General features: G+C 50.2%; 1 protein-coding gene across 3 annotated transcripts in view; it reads left to right on the forward strand.

Annotated features, from left to right (window-relative positions):
• GRB10 (growth factor receptor bound protein 10) overlaps nt 1–25,190 on the forward strand; it is a 210,418-nt gene that overhangs the window by 18,823 nt on the left and 166,405 nt on the right. For 2 of the 3 annotated variants that reach the window (XM_015095173.4, XM_060414417.1), the window contains exon 2: nt 16,115–16,268. The exons of the other annotated variant lie outside the window; for it this stretch is intronic. The gene's annotated coding sequence lies outside the window, so the exon portion shown is untranslated. The remainder of the gene's footprint in view (nt 1–16,114; nt 16,269–25,190) is intronic. 3 annotated transcript variants of the gene reach the window in all.

Consider the following 25,190-nt stretch of genomic DNA (forward strand, 5'->3'; position numbering starts at 1 on the left):
TGTTCTTTTCCATTTTCCTGGGGGACTTCTGCAGGAAAGGTGACGTGTTCCTGGGAGTCCTGGGACCCTTGGGTTCAGGATGGTCTCGGGGCTGTTAAGTCCACCGACAGAGCTGTTTCTCCCTGTTTCCTGGCTGGGTGGCCGCATCGGAGCTTGGAGTGTCACCGCCAAGGCCTGGGGTTTGAGGCCTTTGGAGGCAGGACCTGCTCTTGCCCCCACCATGCTCACAGTTCTGTCGTTTCCTTATTCCTTGAGACCCTGGGGGTCACTGGGGGTGGTTCCCAAGGTGCAGAAGTCCTCCTGCGTCGATCTCCGTCCTCGTGACAGTCTCACGTAGGCTCTGGTACGTCAGTGCTGGGCTTGGGGGCACTTGGGTGCCATTTGAGTCCACAGGACCTTTTTTAAGCCTGGCAGGGTCACCTGGGGCTTCCCCGAGGTGAGGACGTGCACACAGGCACTGGTCCTTCTTGGCTCCCTGGGGAGTAGGAACCTGAGGATAGAGGTGACGGGTATTACGGAGGCCCTTGCCCTATTTAGCAGAGTCAATCTCACGTTCTCGGGTCAGAAATAGATCCTCTTTCCCCTCCTTAAGCACGGGTGCTGCCCCGGGGGTGGTAATCCTGTTCAGGAAGCCCGAGGAGGCGGGAGACGCCAGGGGGCTGTGGCTCCCAGGCCCTGGGAAGGAAGTGCCATCGGGCTTGGCACTGGTGGGCACCAGGTGCGTTGACACTGTCTGCCCTGCTCTCTGGGCCTGTGCCTGGCTCCCCGGGGGAGGGGGAGTCCCACCTCCCAACCGTGCAGCCATTCCGGAAATACCGGACCTGTGACATCTTTCCTCTGCTGTGGGCCCCCTTTGGCAGCTTATTTGATGGGGGCAAAGGAGAAGAGGGACAGGTGCTGAGTGACTCAGAGCCCTGCGTCTTGCCAGAATCGGGGCGGGGACCAGTCAAGGTCTGAGGGGTTCCTGGGTCCCCTCCTCTGCACCTGGAATGGAGCCCACGTGGGCTCTGACAAGGGACACTGTTTGCAGGGCTATGTCTTGGATGAAGAGTTCTGAAATTCAGCATCATTTCTTAGAAAATCTTCCCTAAAGAAGACGTCTCTGGGTTCAGAGTTACTGAGGCTAAGTAGGGGGAAGTCTGGATCTTCGGTCTCTTGGCATCTTCAGACTCTTTGTGTTTAAAATATGGGTGCAAAGTGAAAATGATTATGGCAGGAGCCACATGCCGCAGGTCAGCTGAGGTGACCTGTGTTCTAGGCTGGGTCGGGGAGAGTCAGGTCCATGCGGTAGCGTCCATGGGTGGGGGGAAGCTCTGTAGTCTGGTCCAGGATGCCGTGGGAGGACGGTTCTGACGTCTAGTCTGGCTGCATTGGCTGAGCACATCCTGCCTACGTAGGACATGGGCTGCCCTGTCCTACGCCATGTTTAAGATGGGGGGTCTGAAGGGTCTCAGGTACCTATAAGAACAGTTGGGAGCTAAGGAGAGTGAATCAGCAGAGACCCAGAAGGCAGAGGGGGTGCTCTATTTATTGGATGTGGAAAAGCTGAGCTGTGATGGGGGAGCAGAGGGACCTGCCTTCTCTTCGTTCTGCCCCTCTTTCTGCTGGTGGATCTGAAGGGCCAGGAAGCATGCAGCCTCCCGAGGGCACGAAGGGCCCCGCTGAGACCACAGAGCCCACAGGGTAGGGGTAGGGGCCTTGACGGGGGCCTGAGCTCCACAGGAGGACAGACCAGCAGTGGGAGCGGGACAGTCTTAGCCACAGGACCTGTTTTTCTCTGTCCGTTGAGCTGTTTTTACTCACAACACTTCTGACAACAAATGTAAGGTGTTTCCTCCCAACATCAATTCTCCAGTTCTTCAGGCACTAGCTGAGTGTCCTACTGCTCAGCTCAGCTCTGACACCATCGGCCCAGAGTTAGAACCAGAGCCCACAGGTTAAAGGGCCTGACATGGCCCCTGGGACACAGCTCAGGAACAGCCAGATGGGAGTGATGCATAAGGTTAAGGTGTAGGGGTGGGGTGCATCCCTCTCAGCACCCCAGAGTGTTTACCAACCAGGAAGCTCCCCGAACCCTGTTCTTCAGGGATTACGTGGAGGCTCCGTTCCGTATGTATGATTGATTAACACATTGGCCATTGGTGATTAGTTCAGTCTCCAATCCCTCTCCCCCCACCAGGGTCATGGGATGGAGCTGCAGGTTCCAGCCCTCAAACTGTGCCTTGGCCTTTTGGTGAGCCCCAATTCTGAGGCTGTTTAGGAACCCCAGTCCCCCAGCTGCCTGTCACCTCATCAACATACAAAAGACACTCACCACCCCCATGAGTTTCAGGGGTACTGTACCAGGAACTGGAAAAGACCAGATATTTATCTGTTTACCATCCAGGTAACACATGCAAGCCTCAGAGCACATCCATGGGGTGTCGAGAACCTGTGAGCTTGGAGCGCGTAAGGACAGGGCCAGGACTGGGAGGAGCACGTGATGTGCATTTGCGAAGAGGACGATCTCGTGGCTGAAGCAGGGGGTTTTGGTCACAGTGGAAGATTCCTTCTTGGGTCTGGATACTGTCATTCTTCCCGTGAGGCTCCCTGTGTGGAGCGATGGCCCTTATCTTTCCTGAGCATCTGTCATCATAATCTACAATCACAGAAAACTAACCAATTTGATCACATGGACCACAGCCTTGTCTAACTCAACGAAACCATGAGCCACGCCGTGTGGGGCCACCCAAGACGGACGGGTCATGGTGGAGAGTTCTAGCAAAATGTGGTCCACTGGAGAAGGGAATGGCAAACCACTTCAGTATTCTTGCCTTGAAAACCCCATGAACAGTATGAAAAGGCAAAAAGATAGGACACTAAAAGAGGAACTCCCCAGGTTGGTAGGTGCCCAATATGCTACGGGAGACCAGTGGAGAAATAACTCCAGAAAGAATGAAGGGATGGAGCCAAAGCGAAAACAACACCCGGTTGTGCATGTCACTGGGGATGGACGAAAAGTCTGATGCTGTAAACAGCAACATTGCATAGGAACCTGGAATGTCAGGTCCTTGAATCAAGGCAAATTGGAGGTGGTCAAACAGGAGATGGCAAGAGTGAACGTCGACATTCTAGGAATCAGTGAACTAAAGTGGACTGGAATAGGTGAATTTAACTCAGATGACCATTATATCTACTGCTGTGGGCAAGAATCCCTTAGAAGAAAGGGAGTAGCCATCGTGGTCAACAAAAGAGTCCGAAATGCAGTGTTTGGATGCAGTCTCAAAAACGACAGAATGATCTCTGTTTGTTTCCAAGGCAAACCATTCAATATCCTGGTAATCCAAGTCTATGCCCCCAACCAGTAATGCTGAAGAAGCTGAAGTTGAACGGTTCTATGAAGACCTATAAGACCTTTTAGAACTAACACCCCAAAAAGATGTTCTTTTCATTATTACTGGAATGCAAAAATAGGAAGTCAAGAGATACCTGGAGTAAGGAAAATTTGGCCTTGGAGTACAGAATGAAGCAGGCCAAAGGCTGATAGAGTTTTGCCAAGAGAACTCACTGGTCATAGCAGACACTCAACAAGAGAAGACTCTACACGTGGACATACCAGATGGTCAACACCGAAATCAGATTGATTATATTCCTTGCAGCCAAAGATGGAGAAGCTCTATACAGTCAGCAAAAACAAGACTGGGAGCTGACTGTGGCTCAGATCATGAACTCCTTATTACCAAATTCACATGTAAATTGAAGACAGTAGGGAAAACACTAGACCGTTCAGGTATGACCTAAATCCAATCCCTTATGGCTATACAGTGGAAGTGAGAAATAGATTTTTAAGGGACCAGATTTGGTAGACAGAGTGCCTGATGAACTATGGATGGAGGTTCATGACATTGTACAGGAGACAGGGATCAAGACCATCCCCAAGAAAAAGAAATGCAAAACAGCAAAATGGCTGTCTGGGGAGGCCTTACAAATAGCTGTGAAAAGAAGAGAAATGAAAAGCAAAGGAGAAAGGGAAAGATACAAGCATCTGAATGCAGAGTTCCAAAGAATACCAAGGAGAGATAAGAAAGCCTTCCTCAGCGATCATCGCAAAGAGATAGAGGAAAACAACAGAATGGGAAAGACTAGAGATCTCTTCAAGAAAATTAGAGATACCAAGGGAACATTTCATGCAAAGATGGGCTCGATAAAGGACAGAAATGGTATGGACTTCACAGAAGCAGAAGATATTAAGAAGAGGTGGCAAGAATACACAGAAGAACTGTACAAAAAAGATCTTCATGACCCAGATAATCACGATGGTGTGATCACTCAATAGAGCTGGACATCCTGGAATGTGAAGTCAAGTGGGCCTTAGAAAGCATCACTATGAACAAAGCTAGTGGAGGTGATGGAATTCCAGTGGAGCTGTTTCAAATCCTGAAAGATGATGCTGTGAAAGTACTGCACTCAATATGCCAGCAAATTTGGAAAACTCAGCAGTGGCCACAGGACTGGAAAAGGTCAGTTTTTATTCCAATCCCTAGGAAAGGCAATGCCAAGGAATGCTCAAACTACCGCACAATTGCACTCATCTCACATGCTAGTAAAGTAATGCTCAAAATTCTCCAAGCCAGGTTTCAATAATACGTGAACTGTGAACTTCCAGATGTTCAAGCTGGATTTAGAAAAGACAGAGGAACTAGAGATCAAATTGCCAATATCCGCTGGATCATCAAAAAAGCAAGAGAGTTCCAGAAAAACATCTGTTTCTGCTTTATTGACTATGCCAACGCCTTTGACTGTGTGATCACAACAAACTGTGGGAAATTCTTTAAGAGATGAGAATACCAGAACACCTGACCTGCCTCTTGAGAAATCTGTACAAAGATCAGGAAGCAACAGTTAGAACTGGACATGGAACAACAGACTGGTTCCAGATAGGAAAAGGAATATGTCAAGGCTGTATATTGTCACCCTGCTTATTTAACTTATATGCAGAGTACATCATGAGAAACGCTGAGCTGGTTGAAGCACAAGCTGGAATCAAGATTGCTGGGAGAAGTATCAATAACCTCAGATATGCAGATGACACCACCCTTATGGCAGAAAGTGATGAAGAACTAAAGAGCCTCTTGATGAAAGTGAAAGAGGAGAGTGAAAAAGTTGGCTTAAAGCTCAACATTCAGAAAGGTAAGATCATGGCATCCAGTCCCATCACTTCATGGCAAATAGATGGGGAAACAGTGGCAGACTTTATTTTGGGGGGCTCCAGACTCACTGTAGATGATGACTGCAGTCACGAAATTAAAAGACACTTACTCCTTGGCAGGAAAGTTATGACCAACCTAGACAGCATATTAAAAAGCAGAGATATTACTTTGCCAACAAAGGTCCGTCTTGTCAAAGCTATGGTTTTTCCAGTGGTCATGTATGGATGTGAGAGTTGGGCTATAAAGAAAGCTGAGTGCCTTAGAATTGATGCTTTTGAACTGCAGTGTTGGAGAAGACTCTTGAGAGTCCCTTGGACTGCAAGGAGATCCAACCAGTCCATCCTAATGGAGATCAGTCCTAAATATTCATTGGAAGAACTGATGCTGAAGCTGAAACTCCAATACTTTGGCCTCCTGATGTAAAGAGCTGACTCATTTGAAAAGACCCTGATGCTGGGAAAGATTGAAGGTGGGAGCAGAAGGGGATGACAGAGGATGAGATGGTTGGTTGGCGTCACCGACTCAATGGATATGAGTTTGTGTAAACTCTGGGAGTTGGTGATGGACAGGGAGGCCTGGTGTGCTGTGGTCCTCGGGCTTGCAAAGAGGTGGACACGACTGAGCGACTGAACTGAACTGTCATCTTGATGACGGCAGAGAATGAATTCTAGGAAGATGAAAGTGAACTTCAGGCATCTGTATCGGCGACCATTTGAAATTAGTCTGTTGTGCCTGTTTGCATAGCCCAAAGGGCAGATGGAGAATGAGATGTTAACGTTTGAAAATTGATGCTGGACTGAAGTCTGAATTAGCTTTGCAGTAGGAGACTCAACCCCCGGGACACCATCCACATGAGGGACAGTGAGTATTCTGAGGGGCACTCACCTAACTCAGGTGGGCTTGAGAGTCATGTGCCCTGGGATGCCAGTCCCCTCAGTGGCTGTCTGACTGGTGAATGGTCTCCCTGTTTTTCCTTTCCTCTGGTCCAAGGAGTAAACTTTGCCAGACTTGGGAGGACCTGATTTTTGGTCAGTGATGTGTCGGTGACTTGGGTTTCTAAAGAAGTTAGCTGTTATGTAGGGCTGTTACCCATGGGGATTATCAACAGCTGAAAGTCCCCTGTTGGATTCCTGAGAACAAGTTCACGCAGAAGGTGTTTTTCACATGTGCAAGCCATTTTTGCAGAATCGACAAAAACAATGATTGGGCACCGCGTGCTGCAAGCTGTTTCTCTTCCCACGTTATCGTTCCAGGGTCTTGATCAAGATTTGCCCAGACACTTGTATCTTGCATTGAAAACAAGCTTAGGGACTGCATTCTGATGGTTCTGTGATTCCCCAAGCTGGACTGAGAATGTAGTGAGCGCTCCACGCATGCTGGTGGAGTGGATTCAGGAGAAGAATCATGAAGTTCAGGGCTCAGATGAGCATGCAAAGAGGTGGTTAAGGAAGACAGTACCAGCCTTTCAGTGGCTGGCTGGGAACTCCTGGGTGGACGAGAGCCTTAGTGTGACGTGCTTCCTTCAGCAGCAGGATCCTTTTAACTGGTGTCTAAAGAACATTCTCTTCTTTCAGGGGAATTGATTCTGGATGACAGTTACTTGGGAATTGAGGCAGCAATGTGAGTTCTCACGTTTTCTGCATAAAGTGCTAGATCCCTGCAGAAACAGAAGTAACTGCCTGAACCAGTGTTTCCCGACGCTGCATTGGCTTTCCAGATCGTGTGTGATACCTCTGACTGTTAGCCTTAGGAGAAGGGCCCAGTGCCCCCTCCACATCTGCTCTGTCCTACACAGCAGAGTCAAGTCGAGTCCCTGGGAGCGAATGCTGGGCGAGGAGACGACGCGAGCCCAGGGGCATGAGTGATGCCGTGGCTGCGTCTGCATTTTGGGAAGCCCAGTACTGTTCTGTGCAAACCCTGACTCTGCACCCTGATGGAAGATGCCCGCCTTGCACAGAGAAGAAGCCTGAGATCCAGAGCACCCTGGGAATTCTGCTCTCAGGCCCAGCTCCCGAGGCCCAGCACCCAGAACAGCATCACTGGGATGGGACAGGTGTGCAGGCAGGGGGTGGGGAGGATGGGAAGATGCAACGAGCGGTGGGAGGGTCTGCCCTGTCCGGCCACCCCGTTGGTCAGAGCTTTAGGCCTGCCCCAGGCACAGTGTGAACAGATTGGATACTTGATGAGCTGATGGTGGGCGCAGGGTGGCCAGGCCCTGTCGTGCTGGGCTCACTGCGAGGTGGCATCTGGGAGGTGGCTTGATATAGAACCACGTATGGAGGTTCCCGGGCCCCAGTGGACACACGAGAGCCTGCCATGCCTGCAGGGCTGCAGGGTCAGTGGGAGGGGCCCCTCGTCTTGGCTGCCACGCTGTGACATCCGCGGCACTAGGAGACGTGGGTCCAGAGGACCAGAGCCTGGGGCGCCTGCCAGACCGGAACAGTTCGCTTGCTAGAGCGTGGGCCCAGAGCCTGCAGGTCCAAGTGAAGGGCCGTGTCGCAGAGGAGAGCCCGTCCTCTGGGGGCTGATGACTCATGGCGCCGGGGCCAGGCTGCGAGTCCTTCGTGCTCTGAGCTTAGGGAGCAGCAGAGTCTTCCTGTCCCTCCAGAGCAGCTGTGCTGGGGGCGGCCTCCAGGTGCGTACCCCGCCTAGTCTGCGGGGACTGCTGTCACACAAAACACGCGCACCTCCCGCGGCTCCGGAAGCTGGACAGCCGAGGTCACGGTGCCGGCAGATTCTGTGTCTGACGAGGGCGTCTTCCTAGTTTGCAGACACGACCTTCCCATGTTCTCCCGAGGTGGACCCGCAGTACACACTAGCTTTCCGGTCTCTTCTCTTTTGCTTCTGCCCAGTTTTTTGCGATGTAATTGACATACTGCACTGAATACCTGTCAGGTATATAGCATGTTGATCTGATACATCCATCATGAAATGATGGCCAGAGTGTGTTTAGTGAACACCCGTCATCACATATAGATACAAAGTAAAAGGGAAAAAAAGTTTTCTATTACCGTGAGAGCTCTTAGGATTTACTCTTAACTTTCACATATGATGTGAGCAATGTGAATTACATTCACTGTGTTGTATGTTACATCTGAGCCCTTCTTCCAAGGGCCCTAATCCCATTATGGAAACCCCACCCTCATGACCTCATCTCACCTAGGGACCTCCCAAAGGCACCACCACCTTGGGGGTCTGGGCTTTGACGTGTGGGTTGGGGGGGCACACAGCAGTGCAACCGGTAGCAGCCTCTCAGGGGCCTGTACTGCCCCTTCAGGGGTCAGCTGTGGCTTGCGGATGGAGCACCAGGGGTAGCTGGGCGCGCTGGTGATGTTCTCTGGCTCCTCGAGGGCTGAGCAGCCCGGCCAGCAGGGACTTGGTGAGCCACTGATAGGACTGAGCAGGGATGACGAGGACCATCGCATGGAGACAAAAGCCATTGCAGGTTCGTGCTGTTAGATCTTACGAGAGGAACAGCAGTGGAGGAAGTGGCCAAGTATGATAGTTTCGAGTATGCCTCCTTGCTGGGTCTGTGCTCAGCCCTGCTAGACCTGCCCTCCACGTGCAATGGCGCGTCTCAGGGCTGCAGGTCGTCGTGTTCTAAGTGCTTCTGCCTCGGGTAATCCTCCGTGTCTGTCATCTTCCTCAAATGTTGATTTCTGTCTGAGCTGAGGACCAGCTTGCCATACTTTATCCTAGAAACCTAGAACCCACAGTCATGACTCCTGAACAGTCCCGAGGAGGAAAAGATGTGTTTCTCTTTGAAACATCAAGTGTGAAGCTGAGGGGGTGGTGGACTTCGGGGAGCGCCCTGTGCGCTAGTGCATGCTGGTAACGGGCTATTTGCAGAGTGACAATAAAGCGTCCAAACAAGATTGGCTCTGTTTCTTGCCGGTTTATCTGGTGAGGAGGGGAGAAGCCCTGCCCAGCTGTTGGCTGACCCTCCTCCTGCAAAACTGTCGCTGCCTGAAGAGCAAACTGTGTGCTTTCTCCATGAGGTATACAGTGTCTTCACTTACTTTTCCTCATTCTTTTTTTTTTTTGACCTCCGAAGAGAAGAGAGTATAAAAGAAAGGAAAAGAAAAGAGAGGCAAATCCTTGGCATTTCTAGAAACAGCCTGTACAAAGGAGCCCTGAGATCATTTTCATGTGACCTCCCGGAAGCATTTAATGGCCTCATTGTTGGCGGGAGGGGGCAGCGAATTCTCTGGAATTCCTAGAATGGTCAGAGGGTGCTTGGGCAGAGGGAGGAGATGCCTGGGCGTCACCAGGATCCAGGGTGAGGGGTGGGGAGGCAGGAGGAGCAGGCAGGACCACTGCTCTGAACCTTGATGCCAGTTCTTCCTAGAAAGATAAATGATATTACACAATTGCCTTACTGTGAAAATTCCAGCCTGTAGTCTGCAGAGTCGAGTCCCTCTCGCTCTGTTCACCCTGCAGCCTCCCTCCCGTCAGAGATGCTCGGGGTTCTTCTGGGTCTTTTTCTCTGTGCAATTCCAGACAAGCTTGTGCCCTGTTGTCAGTTTCCCCCTTTTCGCAAGTGTCACGTTCGTCCTTATCTCTCTTCCTCCTTCATCTTAGTCACCATTAGTCAAGAGCTCCCTTCGCCAGCTCTCTGAGAAGAGCGGTGGGAGTCGTATCACTGCGTCCTCGTGTGAGGTCAGGACTGGGTCATCTCATCCCAGCACCAAGAAGCTGCGGACCTGGAGGGAGCGGGCTGCTTGCTGGGGCTCTTAGGCCCTCACCTGGCGGGGTTCTCCCCACCAGATCCACCTGCCAGCCTGGAGAGTCTCTGCACTGGAAGACCTGCCCAGGCTCCCATCGGGTGGTGTTTTCACCCTCTCAGCAAAGCCTTGTGCCCTCGGCCCGTGCTGAGAGCTGAGGGTGTTGCAGTGTTATTTTAATAAATAGGAGGTTTACTGAGTGCAGATTGGTGCCTGTGTTCATGGTAGTTTCTCTCGAGGCTTTTTGCTTCCCTCTGGACTTTGCACAGATGGTCTTTGGCTGTAGATGAGTTGATTTCTCCTTCCTTGCCTCCTGGCGAAGAACTTGAGTCTGGTATGTTTGTTTTTTTTTTTAAATTTTATATTGGAGTACAGTTGATTAACAATGTTGTTAGTTTCAGGTATATAGCAAAGTGATTCAGTTAACCATATACATGTATCCATTCTTTTTCAGATTCTTTTTTTCATTTAGGTTGTTACAGAATATTGAGCAGAATTCCCTGTGCTATACTGTAGGTCCTTGTTGGTTCTTTTATATATAGTAGGGTGTATATGTCAATCCCAGACTCCTAAGTTATCCCTCCTCCCATGCTTTCTTCCTGGTAGCCATAAGTCTGTTCTCTATGTTTGTGAGTCTGTTTCTGTTTTGTAAATAACTTCCTTTGTATCATTTTTCTTCATTGCACATATAAGTGATATCATATGATATTTGTCTTTTTCTGACTTCACTTGATAATCTCTGTCTGAGTTCATCCATGTTGCTGCAAATGGCGTTGTTTCACTTTTTGTGGCTGAGTAATATTCCATTACTCACATTGAGAAATATCAATAACCTCAGATATGCAGATGACACCACCCTTAGGGCACAAAGTGAAGAGGAACTCAAAAGCCTCTTGATGAAAGTGAAAGAGGAGAGTGAAAAAGTTGGCTTAAAGCTCAACATTCAGAAAATGAAGATTATGGCATCCAGTCCCATCACTTCATGGGAAATAAATGGGGAAACAGTGGAAACAGTGTCAGACTTTATTTTTGGGGGGCTCCAAAATCACTGCAGATGGTGACTGCAGCCATGAAATTAAAAGACGCTTACCTTCTTGGAAGAAAAGTTATGACCAACCTAGATAGCATGTTGGAAAACAGAGACATTACTTTGCCAAATAAGGTCCATCTAGTCAAGGCTATGGTTTTTCCAATGGTCATGTATGGATGTGAGAGTTGGACTGTGAAGAAAGCTGAGTGCTGAAGAATTGATGCTTTTGAACTGTGGTGTTGGTTCTGAAGGAGATTAGCCCTGGGATTTCTTTGGAAGGAATGATGCTAAAGCTGAAACTCCAGTACTTTGGCCACCTCATGCGAAGAGTTGACTCATTGGGAAAGACTCTGATGCTGGGAGGGATTGGGGGCAGGAGAAGGGATGACAGAGGATGAGATGGCTGGATGGCATCACTGACTTGATGGGCGTGAGTTTGAGTGAACTCCTGGAGTTGGTGATGGACAGGGAGGCCTGGTGTGCTACAATTCACGAGGTCTCAGAGTCGGACACGACTGAGCGCCTGAGCTGCACTGCACTGAGCTGAGTGTCCCATTGTACATATGCACCGCATCTTTATCCGTGTCTCTGTCAGTGCACAGTAGGTGGCTTCCGTGGCTTGGCTGTTGTGAATCGTGCTGCTGTGAACGTTGGGGTGCACGTGTCCTTTATAACCGTGGTTTTCTCCAGATGGTCTGTATATCTTTTGGTGCCTCTTTTTTTGTGTTGGCCACCTGCCTCCAGGAGGTGTCTGGTAGGTGCCTATTATAAGGTTAAGAAGGCTCCTTATTTTACGCCCATCACTGAAATCTTAATTCCTGCAAGCAGGAGGTCGCCCCCTCCCCTATCCTCTATGCTTTGAATTTCAGGCTCTTCTTTATGGCTACTTTCTATTTCTCTACAAGAGAAAAGATAAACTATGCTCCAAACAATGTAATTGAAAGAAAAAAAAAAGAACAGCCTTACAAATAAGTGCAAAGGTTGTCCATTTTCTTCTCATGCAAATGATAGATTATCGGCAAGATACTAAAGCAGGTGGATGGATTCAAACATCTATGGATTTGAATCTCACTTCTTCCATTTCTTAGCTGTGCGAGCTTGACAGCTGCTATATTGCCTCCCAGGCTTGGTTTCTCCACCCATAAAATGGGGTCATAATTCTACCTCAAGAATTGACCATATTTCATTATTCTCCATTAAGAACCACGTGTGTGTCTGTTATGAGTCTCATGTCCTTTTACTCCTTTTAATCGTCGAGAACGGCTCTAAAGCATTTGGTGAGGTGTCTGGCACAAGAGGTTGTCGCTCAAGGCTGCTCGTGGCCCCCTCTGCATCAGCATGGTGTCACCTTTATCTTGCGCAGCATCATCGGGAGAGTCAGGGAAGAGGGGACTCAGGGAAGTGTGCTCCTCGTGGGAGCTTGGTGTTTCGGACACAGTCTCCTGTTAGGAGAGCTCGTGCTGCTGTAATGAAACGGTAACATTCATATTTGGAAGCCCAGCCCTTCTGGTGGTACTAGGATTTCAACACAGCACCACCCTGTTTTAATTACTTTTGCATTACAGCGTCTTCTGTGATGAGAACATTGTTCTCTTAATGCTTTATGCTGGACAGTCTTACCTTTTATTGTATTTTGTCAGTGTTCCTGAGATACTGTCTTTCATTGACAAAATTAATTTTAATTTTTAAGTTTATCATTTGAAGACAGTCGAAACCTTTGTGACGGCTAATCTTCCTGTTTAGGAACTTACGTTTCCAGACACCCAGGCCTGTGGTGATATTCTTTATTTTGCTGGGCTGGTCATAGTGCTGAACTAGCACAGGCATGTATGCCTGTCAGCTGTGGAGAGTGGCTGTTTTCAGTCTGTCTTCTAGTCACTTACCGTGTGTGTCTGTCTGTGTCCTGCCCCTCGCTGCCCTGTGGACTCTGGATTCATTTTGGGGAGAAGAGTCCTGCCTCTTCCAGGGAGGCAGTCCCCTCATCCCACTGCATTTCCGTCCTGTTTGGCTTTGGACAGCCCATCTTCAGACTTGCTTGGTGTCCCCCAGAAGCCCCATGGTGAGGATTGGTAGTATCTTTGGTTCCGCTTGACCCTGAATTTGAGAAGCAGATAGGGTCTGGACGCATTCATAGGTTTTGGGTAAGTTTGCATGATGGCATCCAGTTGGGAAGCTCTTTCTGGGATACGAGTGCCCTGTCCTGGGGCTTGCTGTGCACCCTGTGGAGCTCGGGGTGTCTGCTGGTGGACGGGCCGCCGTGGGAAGGCGCTTCCTAGACTGGGTGAGTGTCACTGCTGAGTTGTTACCAGACCTTTCCTTTGTGTGTGTGGTTGGAAAGCATGATGTCGGCATTTGGATGGGAACGAACCTGGGTTTGAACCTCCTTGTGTTGCCAGCATCCTTATCCTCACGTTCTAGCATCTCTGCCCTGGAAGCAGCTGTAGCATCACTGGAATGCAGGTCCCATCTAAGTGCATCCGACGGCAGTGAGGGGCAGTGAGGATCCTCAGCTTTAACTGTTTTCCCTTTTCAGCCATCCAAAGGTTCTGGTGGTAGCATCCTGAGATTTTTATGATCACTTAGAAAACGTTGCCTTTTCTTCAGTTCTGTTTCATTCATATATTTCTCAGTTGTCTTCTAAGCGCCTTCTTACACCTTGAAAACAGAGCGGCCTCTGAGGTCAGTACAATCCTGAGTTTAATTTTTTTGATGAAAGGTATTTTGTCCCCTCTCGAGAAGCCCCAGCCTTCATTCCAAACAGCCCGAACAGCCTCATCGTGAAGCTTGGGATTTGTTGAGTGTCTAAATAGTCACTGTTATGACTCTAAATATTTAGTATGAGAAAGCTAGACAGAAGGAAAACTTTATATTAACTCAGGAATTTCTGGAAGGGATCAGAGGCACTCAACAGAAATCAAGAGGTCCTTTGTTTCTGAAACATTCTGGAAGTAAATGAAGGCATTTCTTTTTCGCCCAAGTTTGTATCTTCTTGGAGATTTCAGGTTTCGGTCACGTCTGCCTGTGGAACCACCCAATTGGTGATCAGCACCCAGAGAGTTCTGTGTCTCCTGTGGGTCTGGGTGCCGCTGGTGTGGTTCCTACAGGAAGCCTGTGGGGCTGTGCTTGGTGGGGGTCCAGGTGATTGGGCCCTGGAAATAGCACCTATGCCTTTGTTCCTGAGGAGGGTGCCGTATCTTAGTACCTCTTTTCAGCTCACCAGGTTCAAAAATCATGTCTTTGTTCTATCTGCTGTAGTTACATATTCACTTTCTTAAAAATAGATGAAAATGCTTAAAGTGGTGAACAGCTTGACAGGCAACTATGTCATTTAAAAAAATTTTTAGTATAAAAAGTAAATCTTCCAAACGTATATAATCAGCTGAAGGTCACAGGCATGAAAGATGCATTTGGAATTGGTCCTGGGGCTTTTGGATGACATCCAAGGAAAGATTTTTCCTCTGGAAACGAGGGGAGACCTCTCAGGATGTGAGGGTTAGAGGTGATGATGGGCATGTGATACTCTGTTGTCGTATGACCTGGTGCCCTTGCCAACGTGCCAGCCAGTTGTTGTTCAGAGACCCTCATGCCTATGTGACCATTCGCCTTTTTATTTCTTTTTAAGATTTTTAAACTTGGAGTCAACTTAGCTACTGGAATTTAGAGCTGTTCCATTCGACATAAACATTATAACACTTTTCAGGCTTACACATTCTTTGAGGGGGAAAGCAGGCACCTTTCATCAGATGCCTTTGCATGCATGGGTAATATTCATCTTTGAGCAGTCGGAGAATCCTAATCAGGGGTCTCTCCCCTTTTGATCCTAGAAGTTCAGCGTCCCCTCTAAACACCAGCGGCCTTCGCAGCTTGCAGGTGACCGCTGTGTTCAGCATCTGACAGCAGGGACCTTGTTTGCTGGGTCCTAGCTCATAACCAGTGTTTGTCTAACATTTGCTGTGTGCTGTATCCTAAGTCTTTACACGCGTTTGCTCACTTCATGCTCATAAAAGCCCTGGAGGGAGATGTTATTTTCATGTCGATTTTGCGGTGGGGCACACTGATGCTCAGGGAGTGGGGTGATCTGCCCACAGGTCACCCGCTGAGACGGAGTGGGGTCAGGAGGTGGCAGGTGTCGTCCAGCTCCCGCACCAGATTCTTAGCCTGAGTGCCCAGACAGACCTTCTGCAGTGGCTTTCTAAGTCCTCGACCCTGGCCTCTCCCACGTCAGGTTGGAGGCAGGGCAGGCTTTGTTTCCACCATTGAGTGGTCAGGGTAAGCTAGTTCAGCATCCCTGGGTGACGTGTCCTCCACCCAAGGACACCGTGTCACAGACGCACAGACACAGCGGTGCTCAGGACTTTTGTCCACGGAACCTTTGCTCTCTGCCGATCTCCCTGAGTCATCGAATGAGTGTGTCTCCTCTGGGCTTGGGGAGTTGAGTGTCAGGTGCTAGGGTCCTCTGGGAGGCAGCTCCCTCCCCTCTGCCCTGCAGAGGAGTGGAGCACACAGAGCTGTCTTGGTGACCAGACGCTCCCCTCTGGCAGGGGGAACCTCCGTCTCTGTCCCCCCACCCCTGACTCTGGAGCAGTGTCTTGGCCCTCCCAGTAGAAGTGAGAGCATTGAATCAGGAGAAATAGCCAGGATTCCCACTCCCCCTGTGGCACACGCGTGGGCCCTGCACAGGGCCTCTCAGACACTGGACACTGTGGCCAGAATCTGGTCTTAGATGAGAACGGTCCCCAGGGCGTGGGGTGAGGGCTGTAGCCTGGGAGGACCTGGGAAGGATGCGGGCTGTGATCTAGGTGCCAAGGATACCTTGCAGGTATAGACTTGGCCTTGCAAGAGAGCAGAGACCTGCCCAGTCCTTACCTGCCTGCCTTTTTTTGGGGGGGCGGGGTGGGGGAAGCACTCGGGCAGTGGCCTGGGACCAGCAGCTTCCCAAGGCGTGTCTGGTGTCTGGGGCCTCTGTCCCTGTGGTCAGCGCCACGGCAACTAGAAACCCGCTGCTTGTGGACTCCTTTTGAAGAGTCTGTCTTTTAAACAGTCTCCTTGAAAAGAAGAACATTTCTGTTTGTTTAAAAATTGTTTTAAAACTTGTATTCTTGGGTGCAGGGTGTAAAATTCACACTTGTGCAAATTCAGCATATTCAGTGGAGGCCTCCTTGCCTTTTCAGCTTTGGAGCTGGGCAGCATGCTGAGCCTGAAGAGGGGGCTGCAGGGGCAGTGGCCCTGTGACTGTGACCTGTGACCGTGAGCAGCCGCCACTTGTAGGTGCCTCTTTCCAGACAGGTGGCCGCCAGACGCCCAGAGCCCCAGCAAGCGCAATAGGTAAGCTCTGGTTACTTTGCAAGACGTGGGTCTGTTCACTGTTGATGAAGGGGAGATTAGTAAATGCATCTTATTGCAAGTCACTAAGTGTGAGCAGAGACGTCCCACTGGGCCCTTCCTTCCAGGGTTTCTGCAGGAGCCCCCGCCTGCTCAGTGGCCTCCCCGCTCCCCGTCTTTGAGCTGAGGTGGGTGGGAGGGGAGATCACAAGGAGCTTGGTCCGGGCCCTGCAGCCCGCCCTTTGAGCCGCAGTCCCTGCTGCTTCCCGCTCCGCTCCCCTTGGCTTCTGTGCAGTGAGTGCTGATCTGCACATGTGCTCAGCTGCTGTCGTGTCTGAATCTTTTCTACCCCAGGGACTGTAACCTGCCGGGCCCCTCTGTCCATGGGATTTTCAGGCAAGAGTACTGGAGAGGGTGGCCATCTCCTTTACCAGGGGATCTCCCCAACCCAGGGATTGAACCTGTGCTCCTGCATTGGCAGATAGATTCTTAACCACTGAGCCACTTGGGAAGGCCTGAGTGCTGATACGCTCCCAGGTTATTCTGAGATTGCCATGGCGAGCCCTCAAGAGTTGGCAGCTGTTCTTTTTAGAGCCGAGGTGGAAGGCCCTGCTCAGGCCCTGTTTCCTCCCCTCTGTTGGGGGTCTGCCCACCTGTACCACTGCAGCTGGGGGCGTGTGTGCCGTAACGGCCTGGGGCGGGTGCTGGCCCCTTCCACCTCACTGCCTCCTGAGGCAGCCGACACGCGATGGACCTTCTCTCTCACCCCGGCTGGCCTGCCCGTGGATTCTTAGCATGCTGTTGGTGCATCTGAGGTGTCTGGTAGAGCACGGAGGCTGGATGGCCTTCCTGCACGTGCGCCTGCTGGAGCCTTTGCCCAGAAAGAGTAGTGGGTAGTGGAGACTGTATCAGTCAGCTCAGCTGCTGGAATAAACACCACATTCCGGCTGCGATCTTGGAGGCCAGAAGTGCAAGATCAAGGTGTGGGCGGGCTAACCTCTCCTGAGGCCTGTCTCCGGGTGTGTAGACAGCTGTCTTCTCCCTGTGACCTCACATGCTGTGTTTCTATGTCCTCTTCTTAGAAGGACACCAGTCTTATATGGGATGAGGCCTCCAGGAAGTCCTCATTTTAACCTTCGTTATGTCTTTAAAGCACAGTCGCATTCTGAGATCCTGGAGGTTGGGACTTTACCATGGCTGTGTTTGAATTTATCCCCTAACAGCAGGGACCGCCCCCGAGGCCAAGTGGCTGAAGAGGGACTGGGGATTGCGGCCCACGGTCCTTGGTAGGAAGGATATGCTCTGTCCATCTTGCATCCTTCCCGCTTCCCAGCTCACTTCTCCACCTCTGCTTTCTGTTGCCTCCTTGCTGACCTTGTACTTCCCTCCAGGTTTCCTCTGTGGTCCACAGAGCAGAACAGACGGGTTCTTAATCTTTTGGGTTCCTTCAGTAGATGCTTCCTGAGTGTCTTCCTTATCTCAGAGGCTAACGTGGTACATAGTCTGTTCCGACTTCAAAAAGTGTGACGTTTTCATGTCTCCGTCCAGTTATTGGGCAGGACGGTTGAGCTTTCCTGCAGTGTGATGTTCCTCCCTGGGTGTCAGTGAGGCTTTCCGAACTTTCCTGAACCTTCATGGCCCTCGTGGTGGACAGATTGTGCCCTCAGACAGACTGCTTTCTGTGACGTGGGACCTTTTTCCCTCTCCTCCCAGCAGAGGTGTATGAAGATCACAGAAGCACCTTGTCTCCTGGGAGAATAAATCACAGTGAAAATGCGCTCTGTGGCTGTGACAGCGCCACCTCTGGAGTCCGAGGCTTCGGGCACAGGCCCCGGGTGTCGGGGGCTCGCCCTGTCCCTGTGTAGATTGTGTGGGGTGCTGTGGGCCCTGGGCCACATGATGCTCTCAGGCTGGTCCCCTGCCCCTTGATCCTGCCTCCCCTTTACCTGTGAGCCCTTCCTAATTGTCCTGAGATGCCTGGAAGATGGGGACTGTGTCTGTTTCTGCCGAGCCTTCATAGTGTAAGAGACGCATCTGAAAAAGGCAAGAAAACACCCTTGAGCCGCCCGAGCCCCCACTTCTCAGCACACCTGACCAGCCTGCACCTCCCGTCCTCCTTCTGGTCAGATTGGTCAAACACAAAAGACTTAAAGCTGTGGGTTCTGACAGCCGGGCCGGGCACCTCTTGGCACGGACGCAGCATTGAAATGAAGCCTCGTTTAACAGTTAATCCTCCTGTTTGGGCTCGAAATCTAATTATCCACGCGGCTTAGGCAGTGGGTCCACTGATGTGGAAGGCACAGCATGGGATTCATCCCACCGACACCCCCCGAGGGTGGGGAGCTGTGTCTGTGACCACCCAGCCCTCGTCCCCAGAGGTTCAGCAGGAGCAGTGACTAAAGGGTGGCCCCAGAGAGTGTCCTGCGGGGACTTTCCAAAATGTTCTCAGCTCCAGAACCCTTCCTTGACCGGGCCTCTTGCTCAGATGCCCTGTCTCAGCACCATTGCGGAACCCACGGCTGAGATGGGGCCTGGAGCCCACTGACACGGAGGGGCAGGGCTGTGGGAGCCTCCGTTGCTTCCCTGTGTCCCTGGGACCGTTCTCCTGATGGGCTTTAGCAGGAATGAGCCAGGGTGGAAAGCCTTTGGCTTTCTAAAGCCGGTTTGTGGTATTCCATGGCTGCATACTGTACCCTTCGCCCTGGCCAGTTCCTGAAATGCGTGCTGGTGGGGTGTGCAGGGGGTGGGGGGTGCACAGGTCCGTGGGCTCAATGCTCAGACCATTACAGCAGGCTGTGTGGACTGTGCATGCCCGCCAGGGTGCAGGGTGGGGGTCCTCGGCATCCTCGATGAGCCTCTGCAGTACGGGGAACACATTTGACCCAAGTTAGGCTCACCTGAGTACCTTAAATAGATGCTTGATTGAAACATCAATAGATGCATTCTTACTTGCCTGACTTTGATCTGCTTATTCCGTAAGTTCCTCGTGAGCAGCCATGTGGTACCTTGTCTGCAGGCGTGAAACACACTTGAGTAGCGTGATTCCGTTAAGCACTCTCGTTCTGTTGGATCTGTGAGTTGGGTGGAACCCAGCCCCCCGGAGTTCCAGAAAGATGGTATATCACGAAATGAGAGGGTCCGAGGGGGCCCAGCGGGAGGGCAGTTAGGGGAATGGTTTTGTCACCTCAGGCTTGTGTATACAGTGGCGCCCACCAGGGCACCCAGCCCAGACCTAGGTGAACCCAGTGTGGGGCTCATGGGGTCGTGGGTGGTAACGTGGGGTGGGATGGAGCGGATGGCAGCAGAATTTCCTGGATCTCAGGACGCCTGTGTGATTTGGGGCCATGGTGATGAGAGAGATAAAGGTGCCGATGATTCCTGTCATCCGATCTCTGTCTTCCCACTCCAGATCCCAAAGAGGCCTCTGAGTGCTTCCCTCCGCCTCGCCATCCTCGGGTCCTGTGTTTTGGCTGGTTGTTTTGTTGTTGCTGGATAGCTTTTCACTCACTTGGGTCAGAGCATCACATCCCCAGGCTCCGTGTCCCTGCTGCGGCCCACTGACGGCCCAGCCTCTGGCGATCGCCCTCCCGCCGGGGCCCATAGAGGCGGTCCTGCCGCTGCAGGGTGGCTGGTGGGAGAGCGCCTCTCTTACTGGCTTGTTTGCCCTTGAGGTGCAGGCAGAGGAGAGCTCGTTATTGCTGTTGCAGTTGTTTTAACTTACGTAGCAAGACACGGCTTGGCTAAGGGTAGAGACCATTTTTCTGCCCAGTTGCACGGATCCGTCATTCCTTCCCATTTACAGTATCGTTTGAACCAAAGTGTCCTCAGAATCTCACTAAAGATGGAATGGCTTCTGCCTTCCTCTCTTCAAGAGCAGAAGATCACAGCGTGCGCCTGGCTGTTTGGTCCTCACGTCAGCTCGCTGAGAACAGGTCTCTCAGAGACGCCCGTGTGCTGTGATGCGTGCTCTCTTTCCTTCCCTCCTGGGCATCCTCTCGCCTCTCGGTTTCTGGATCAACGAGCTCCCCTGCCTTCTGTATCTGCTCCCTGTTTCCCTTCCCTCACTTCCCCTGTCCACTGTGTCTCCTGCCATCTCGGCACGCAGGGCCTCCCCTGCAGAGCTCCCATATGGGTTTATTCCTGCCTCCTTTTGGGTACTTTGCCCTTCCTGCCCTGAGCTGGCGATGTTGCCTGTGCCTGTCACTATCACTGGGTTAAACCCAGAAGCAAGGTGAGCAACCCTGAGCAAGGCCCAGCGACCTCACACGTGGCAGGATCTCAGTAAATGTCTAATTAGCTCTGTTGGGTCCAGATATGTTGGAGCTGTATCTTAGCGAATTATTCTCTGATGAAGAGAAACCTAAAAGTCACTAAGACTGAAGAAGGAGAAATGCCTAGAGGCTGTCGTGAAGAGTGAGGCAGGTCAGACAGAGAAAAGCAGACACTGTACTTTAACACACATACGTGGACTTTAGGAAAGTGGTGAGGATGAAGCTGTTTGCAAAGCAGAAGAAGAGGCTCAGATGTAAATGAACAAACATACGGACACCAAGGCGGACAACGGGGTGGGCTGAACTGGAAGATTGGATTGACATATATGCACTACTAGACACCATGTTGAAAAGCAGAGACACTACTCTGCCAACAAAAGCCCGTCTAGTCAAGGCTATGGTTTTTCCAGTGGTCATGTATGCATGTGAGAGTTGGACTGTGAAGAAAGCTGAGCGCTGAAGAATTGATGCTTTTGAACTCTGGTGTTGGAGAAGACTCTTGAGAGTCCCTTGGACTGCAAGGAGATCCAACCAGTCCATGCTAAAGGAGATCAGCCCTGGATGTTCTTTGGAAGGAATGATGCTGAAGCTGAAGCTGCAGTACTTTGGCCACCTCATGCGAAGAGTTGACTCATTGGAAAAGACTCTGATGCTGGGAGGGATTGGGGGCAGGAGGAGAAGGGGACGGCAGAGGATGAGATGGCTGGATGGCGTCACTGACTCAATGGATGTGAATCTGAGTGAACTCCAGGAGTTGGTGATGGACAGGGAGGCCTGGCGTGCTGCGATTCATGGGGTTGCAAAGAGTCGGACACGACTGAGCCACTGAACTGAACTGAACCGATAAATAAAATAGGAAACTAATGAGACCCTATTGAACAGCATAGGGAACTCAACTCAGCGCTGTGTGGTGGCTGAATGGAAAGGAAATCCAAAAAGGAGGAGATGCGTGTGTGTGCGTGGCTGGGTCACTTTGCTGTACGGCAGAAACTAACACAACATTATAAAGCAGCTATATTCCAATAAGAATTTTCTAAAAAAAGGAAGAGAAATAATGTTTTTCCCTGCTTAGGAGTCACTTGGAGGGGTCGCTTTTTGGCTTGCATTTGTTTGAGAGGCTTTGCAGCTCTTGTGGGGGCGTGTTTGTGACTGCTGAGCTGAGGATCTGGACACGGGCCTCCCAGGGCTGCCTCTGTCAGCTGTCCTTGCTCAGTCCAGTTCCATCTTCCTGGTTCCTGGGACACAGGTGGGTTGCAGCTGTGTTCTGGACATCTTGGGTTTGCGTCGGGGGACTCTGGATCCTGTTTTAACCTTCTTAGCAGGGAGTTTCACTGTTGAAGTGTAGACGCAGGCCTTGTGGGATGGATGTCTGTGGCCTTGGGGTCTGTGATTCTTCAGGGTTCACCACTCCGCTCGTACGGTCAGCGTGGGTGAGTGCAGCTCCTCTTTCGTCTCTCTCACGCCTTCCTGGAGCACTGCCTCCCCGGGGCCCCTGAGAGCAGGGCCACGAGCTCAGCTTTCTCACTGTGGAGTGGGATGCATCTCCCACTGGACCCTGTGGACTGGGATGTGGGGGAGGGGGCAAATGCCAGTTCACCCCTCCTCTCACCTCCTGACCCCCTCCTGACGCCATCAGGGCTGGAGGTGAAGCTGCCCTGCCCCTGCAGGCGAGCTGGGTGTCCAGTTCCTCCAGGTAGGAGGGAGAAGACCAGCTCTTCTTGGCAGCTAGCACAGTGTTAGGGCCTCTGAGCCTGAGCACCAGCTACCCACAGGCCAGGGCCCAGTTCAGTTCAGTTCAGTTCAGTCGCTCAGTCGTGTCCAACTCTTTGCAACCCCATGAATCGCACCAGGCCTCCCTGTCCATCACCATCTCCCTCAGTTCACTCAAACTCACGTCCATCGAGTCCGTGATGCCGTCTAGCCATCTCATCCTCTGCCGTCCCCTTCTCCTCCTGCGCCCAATCCCTCCCAGCATCAGAGTCTTTTCCAGTGAGTCAGCTCTTCACATGAGGTGGCCAAAGTACTGGAGCTTCAGCTTTAGCATCATTCCTTCCAAAGAAATCCCAGGGCTGATCTTCAGAATGGACTGGTTGGATCTCCTTGCAGTCCAAGGGACTCTCAAGAGTCTTCTCCAACACCACAGTTCAAAAGCATCAATTCTTCGGCACTCAGCCTTCTTCACAGTCCAACTCTCACATCCAAACATGACCACTGGAAAAAACATAGCCTTGACTAGATGGACTTTTGTTGTCAAAGTAATGTCCCTGCTTTTGAATATACTATCCAGGTTGGTCATAACTTTTCTTCCAAGGAGTAAGTGTCTTTTAATTTCATGGCTGCAGTCACCATCTGCAGTGATTTTGGAGCCCAAGAAAATAAAGTCTGACTCTGTTTCCCTATCTATTTGCCATGAAGTGATGGGACCGGATGCCATGATCTTCATTTTCTGAATGTTGAGCTTTAAGCCAACTTTTTCACTCTCCTCTTTCACTTTCATCAAGAGGCTTTTTAGCTCGTCTTCACTTTCTGCCATAAGGGTGGTGTCATCTGCATATCTGAGGTTATTGATATTTCTCCCGGCAATCTTGATTCCAGCTTGTGTTTCTTCCAGTCCACCGTTTCTCATGATGTACTCTGCATAAATAAGTTAAATAAGCAGAGTGACAATATACACCCTTGACGGACTCCTTTTTGTATTTGGAACCAGTCTGTTGTTCCATGCCCAGTTCTAACTGTTGCTTCCTGACCTGCATACAGATTTCTCAAGAGGCAGGTCAGGTGCTCTGGTAGTCCCATCTCTTTCAGAATTTTCCATAGTTTATTGTGATCCACACAGTCAAAGGCTTTGGCATAGTCAATAAAGCAGAAATAGATGTTTTTCTGGAACTCTCTTGCTTTTTCCATGATCCAGCAGATGTTGGCAATTTGATCTCTGGTTCCTCTGCCTTTTCTAAAACCAGCTGGAATATCAGGGAGTTCACGGTTCACGTATTGCTGAAGCCTGGCTTGGAGAATTTTGAGCATTACTTTACTAGCATGTGAGATGAGTGCAATTGTGCGTTAGTTTGAGCATTCTTTGGCATTGCCTTTCTTTGGAACTGGAATGAAAACTAACCTTTTCCAGTCCTATGGCCACTGCTGAGTTTTCCAAATTTGCTGGCATATTGAGTGCAGCACTTTCACAGCATCATCTTTCAGGATTTGAAACAGCTCCACTGGAAATACATCACCTCCACTAGCTTTGTTCATAGTGATGCTTTCTAAGGCCCACTTGACTTCACATTCCAAGATGTCTGGCTCTAGATGAGTGATCACATCATCATGATTATCTGGGTCGTGAAGATCTTTTTTGTAGAGTTCTTCTGTGTATTCTTGCCACCTCTTCTTAATATCTTCTGCTTCTGTGCGGTCCATACCATTTCTGTCCTTTATCGAGCCCATCTTTGCATGAAATGTTCCCTTGGTATCTCTAATTTTCTTCTAGAGATCTCTAGTCTTTCCCATTCTGTTGTTTTCCTCTATTTCTTTGCATTGGTCACTGAAGAAGGCTTTCCTATCTCTTCTTGCTATTCTTTGGAACTCTGCATTCAGATGCTTATATCTTTCCTTTTCTCCTTTGCTTTTCGCCTCTCTTTTCACAGCTATTTGTAAGGCCTCCCAGACAGCCATTTTGCTTTTTTGCGTTTCTTTTCCATGGGGATGGTCTTGATCCCTGTCTCCTGTACAATGTCATGAACCTCATTCCATAGTTCATCAGGCACTCTATCAATCAGATCTAGGCCCTTAAATCTATTTCTCACTTCTACTGTATAATCATAAGTGATTGGATTTAGGTCATACCTGAATGGGCTAGAGGTTTTCCCTATTTTCTTCAATTTGAGTCTGAATTTGGTAATAAGGAGTTCATGATCTGAGCCACCGTCAGCTCCTGGTCTTGTTTTTGTTGACTGTATAGAGCTTCTCCATCTTTGGCTGCATAGAATATAATCAATCTGATTTTGGTATTGACCATCTGGTGATGTCCATGTGTAGAGTCTTCTCTTGTGTTGTTGGAAGAGGGTGTTTGCTATGACCGGTGCATTTTCTTGGCAAAACTCTATTAGTCTTTGCCCTGCTTCATTCCACATTCCAAGGCCAAATTTGCCTGTTACGCCAGGTGTTTCTAGACTTTCTACTTTTGCCTTCCAGTCTACTTTTGCCTATAATGAAAAGAACATATTTTTTGGGTGTTAGTTCTAAAAGGTCTTGTAGGTCTTCATAAAACCATTCAGCTTCAGCTTCTTCAGCATTACTGGTTGGGGCATAGACTTGGATTACTGTGATATTGAATGGTTTGCCTTGGAGACGAACAGAGAACATTCTGTCGTTTTTGAGATTGCATCCAAGTACTGCATTTCAAACTCTTTTGTTGACCATGATGGCTACTCCATTTCTTCTGAGGGATTCCTGCCCTTAGTAGTAGATATAATGGTCATCTGAGTTAAATTCACCCATTCCAGTCCATTTTAGTTTGCTGATTCCTAGAATGTCGGCGTTCACCCTTGCCATCTCTTGTTTGACCACTTCCAATTTGCTTTGATTCATGGACCTGACATTCCAGGTTCCTATGCAATATTGCTCTTTACAGCATCGGATCTTGCTTCTATCATCAGTC

This window comes from Ovis aries, chromosome 4 (assembly GCF_016772045.2).
Source record: "Ovis aries strain OAR_USU_Benz2616 breed Rambouillet chromosome 4, ARS-UI_Ramb_v3.0, whole genome shotgun sequence".
Classification (NCBI taxonomy): domain Eukaryota; kingdom Metazoa; phylum Chordata; class Mammalia; order Artiodactyla; family Bovidae; genus Ovis; species Ovis aries.